This window comes from Penaeus japonicus, unplaced genomic scaffold, assembly GCF_977035675.1.
Source record: "Penaeus japonicus unplaced genomic scaffold, GWHDUDI00000001_assembly GWHDUDI00000019, whole genome shotgun sequence".
Taxonomy (NCBI): domain Eukaryota; kingdom Metazoa; phylum Arthropoda; class Malacostraca; order Decapoda; family Penaeidae; genus Penaeus; species Penaeus japonicus.
The window spans coordinates 20533115-20538114 of NW_028234421.1; positions in this window are offsets into that span (position 1 = coordinate 20533115).

Consider the following 5000-nt stretch of genomic DNA (forward strand, 5'->3'; position numbering starts at 1 on the left):
TATCATACCGCAAACTAGATTCATTTATGACCGTCCTCTGCTATATTTTGATATCAAGAGCCTATTACCTATATTGTATTCAATTTTCAAACTCATTAATGACAAGAGTTAATTAAAATACATTAACCGAACAAGCTCAATGTCTAAAACTCACGATCGTGTCTCCCAGTCTTTTTTTTTTTTATATCTAGTTCAACGATTTATAAAAATACCAGGAGTGAGTTGATGATGTACGAAATTTTCACCATAAAAAAATAAAAAAAATGCATACATCAAAAATACGGAAAACACAATACGGCAAATAGACCATTAGATGACTAATTATATATATATACAATACCTCTTGTGTGTCTATATGTATTTGATTGTGAGACTGAAAGAATATTTTTCTTTGCGTTTCTGACTAACCAAATTTTCTTTGAGAAGATTTTTTCTAAAAATAAGCTATTGAGAATTTAGTCTCACTTCTAGTCAAATTGCTTCACGATTGCAACGAATGCATATATGAATTTCACCCCCAATAATCCGAGAATCTATAATGTCTATCAGTCGATGATCCTTATAAAATATGTAACAAATTTTATATCATTATCATTATTATTATTTTTTTTTTTTTTATGGAATTTCTCGATATTTTGTCACTGACATAGTTGTCATGTGAATTGGAGAAATTAAGTGTATATTGTTTCTATAATTAGGTACAGTGCTTTTGCCATGATGTTTTTAATTATATTACCTTAGTTCTTATGACTGACATAAAAACTGTTATAATTAAAAAGTGTTATAATTATTATAAAAGTGTTATAATTATAAAAAAAAAAAAATGTGTTGCTATAATCATCATCATTTCAATTATGATTAAAGCGTTTGAGTTCGAGTAATTGAGGACTGAAATGCAGATAATTATTATTTTTTTATTTATCGAATTCAATCAAATTAAAAACTTGGAATTACAACAGCCTGCCCCAAGGAATGCGATAAGTCCGTTTAATTTAATCATTTGTTAGCAAAATATATATTGCAGTGCAGGCTGGATTTGCTCGCTCAGTGGAATGATTGTGCAATTTTGGTTTTGGTACATATATTTGTATATGTATGCATGTATCTCTTTATCTACCCATATATGTATACATATATATATATATATATATATATATATATATATATATATATATATATATATATATATGTATATATATATATATATATATATATATATATATATATATATATATTTATATATATATATATACATATTATATATATATATATATATATATATAATATATATTTATGTATTTATATATATATATATATATATATATATTATATATATATATATTTGTATATATATATATATGTATGTATATATATATATATATATATATATATATATATATATATATATATATATATATATATGCATATATATATGTATATTATATATATATATATATATATATATATAAATATATATATATATATATATATATATATATATATATATATATATATATATGAATATAAATATGTACTGTATATATATACATTTACATATATATATATATATATATATAATATATATATATATATATATATATATATATATATATATATGAATATAAATATGTACTGTATATATATACATTTACATATATAAATATATATATATATATATATGTATATATATATATGTATATGTATACATACATGTATATATATTAATGTATATATATATATACATATGTAAATATATCTATATATATACATATAATTATCTATCTATCTATCTATCTATCTATATATATATATATACATATATATAATATATTATATATATATATATATATATATATATATAATATATATATTATACATATATATATATATTATATATATATGAATATAAATATATATATACATATATATATGTAAATATATCTATATATATGTATATGATGCATTTATCTATCTATCTATCTATATCTATATCTATATATATATAGATATATATATTTATATCTATATATATATATCTATATCTATATCTATATATATATATATCTATATCTATCTATATCTATATATATATATATATCATATACATATATATATGTATACATACATATATCATATGTATATATATATATATACATATATATATATATATATATATATATATTATATATATTAATATATATATATTATATATATTATATATATATATATATATATATATATTATATATATAATATATATATATTATATATATTATATATATTATATATATATATATATATATATATATATATATATATATATATATATATATATATATATATATATATATATATATATACATATATAATACATATATATATATATATATATATATATATATACATATATAATACATATATATATATATATACATATATATATATTTGGCAGATAAACCCACTATACACAAAACAGATTTATTGAACATGAGACAACAGTTTCAAGATCCATCTGGATCCCATCTTCAGGTCTGAGGAGGAAGAGAACAAGAGGGTATATAAAAGGCTAAAAGGGGGAGAAACACGGTGCAAGAAGGTCAAGCGAGGACAGGAGAACGGAAACGGAGGCGGCGGCGGAACAGGGAACGGAACAGGGGCAGGTCATGTCAGGTCATAGGGTCCGGCGGTCTGTGTGAAGGGTGTCCGGGGTAAGGTAACAAGCGGAGAATGTGGGAGGATAGGAGACCATCAGCAGGAGAAAAACCACTGTTAAGGTTGAAATTCGGCAGCCTGTTGATGAGAGAAGATTCCACCAATCTGCGGGCATGGACATCAGCGGAAGGGAACAGAATGCGAGCAGCTGACCAATCTATGCGATGTCCTGTGTCCCATTGGTGGCAGAAGAGAGCGTTGTTGGTGTGTCCCCTGGAAACGGCGTACTTGTGTTGGGACACACGTTTGTTGAGACAGGCGCCAGTCTCCCCGAAGTATTGCTTATAGGTGCCTATCTTGGCAGACGAAGGAGGACGGGTGTGGACCAGGTTGCGGCGGAGAGTGTTAACCTGGCGAAAGGTAAGCCTGCAGTTGAGAGGGTGCAGCGAGCGACGAAGAGAGTGGATTTCCTCGGTATAAGGAAGGCTGAGGACAGGCAGGTGAGAAGTCTCTCTGGGGGGAGGATCCTGGTAGAAGGTACGGCGGGCGTTGGAGAGCGCGGCGTCAAGGACGAAGCGAGGATACCCCAGCTTGCCGAAGGATCGACGAAGAAAATCGATCTCTGCATCCAGGTGCTGTGGGTCACAAATGCGGAGAGCACGGAGAAAGAGAGAGGTGGCGACACCTCTCTTAACATGGAGAGGGTGGTAGGAGAAGAAGTGTATATACATCCCGCTGTGCATGGGTTTTCTATACACTGAAAAAGAGAGGGAGTCACCTGAGCGGTGGACTAAGGTGTCCAAGAAGGGGAGCTGAGAAGGGACGGAGAGAGAGAATTCAGCTGATCCAGGAAGTCCGGGAAGAGAGCAGGATAATGGGGCCAGAGGGCAAAGACGTCGTCGACGTATCTCAGCCAAATAGCAGGACGAAGGGAGATGGAGGGAAGAAGCTCAGCCTCAAAGTACTCCATGAACAGGTTGGCCAAGACAGGAGAAAGGGGAGAGCCCATGGCGACACCGAAGGTCTGAGAGTAGGAACGTCCTTCGAAAGAGAAGGAGTTGGAATCCACACACAGACGGATCAGCTGAAGAAAGACGGCAGTAGGCAGTGGAAGGCGGGGGTCCTCAGGGAGAAGATTCCTCTGCAGGAAGGCAAGGACATCGTCGAGCGGGACGTTCGTGAAAAGAGATTCGACGTCCAGACTCATCATGGTCGAGGGCGTGACCCCACGAACACGGGCGATGAAGTCCTGTGAGTGGCGAAGGTGGGCGGGCGAGAAGGTGCCCAGAAGTGGAGTAAGGGACTGAGCCAGCCAGGAGGCAAGAGGGTGCGCCACAGAGCCTCGGGAGGAGATGATGGGGCGCAGGGGCACGTCAGGTATATTGGTTTTGGGTAACCCATAGAAGTGAGGAAGGCGGGGATTTATGACCCTGAACCTTTGGTAAAGGTTCGCCTCAGGGCAACCCGACGCTAGCTGCTTTAGGCGACGATGGAAGGCGGCAGCAATTCGTTCCCGTGGGTTGCTGGTCAGGGGAGCATACGTGGCGACGTCGTCCAATAGGTCCTGGGCCTTCTGCAGGTAGGACGCTATCTGTAGTGATCGACCTTTAAATTGTTTTAATATTTTTTTCTGGTGACTCTGTGAACTCGCCTTTTACAAACGGTCAAATTAATAATACCAAGGATGGTACGACGATAAAGGAAGTCTACTTTGATAAAGCACTCAATTAAATGGTTGGTAGTAGCTGTCATCTCAATTCTTTCAGCGTTCAGAGATATATAGAAATATTAACTTTATTTACCTCTATGTTCCCCAGCGTTCCTGAATACGTTTCCGAAAAGAGAAAATTGTCGAGAACTGCTGACTGCCACATTAATTATTTTATCACATGCACAGTTGTACCCCGTAATTCAATATGCAACCGCTTCAGGACGATGAATAATGACTATTTTGTCGACTAAAAGATACATTTCGGACACGTACCGTAAACAAGGTCTCTGTGTAGTGAAGATACGATTAAGCTTTATCATTCGTGACAAGTATGATTACGTAGCAGACGATCAAACACCAGGTGGCTCTTGTCACCGGCTCGTTATATGTACTTAGGTCAAGCTTATTTCGTTTTCATTCACATGTACAGGGGTAAAGCGAAGGTGAAAAATAATTAATCTTTCTCGCATCTTTACCTTTACACTTCTTTCTCATGGAATTTATTGGACTTTATCATTTTTTGATAATAGTAAGATACTAAGAGTCTCTTTCATAACTCTCTTCTGTGTTTGTTGCAGTAGTTTTTTTTTCATCTTTCGTCTCAGAGAAGGGGTTGAGAAAGGCAAAGAAGGAGAAAG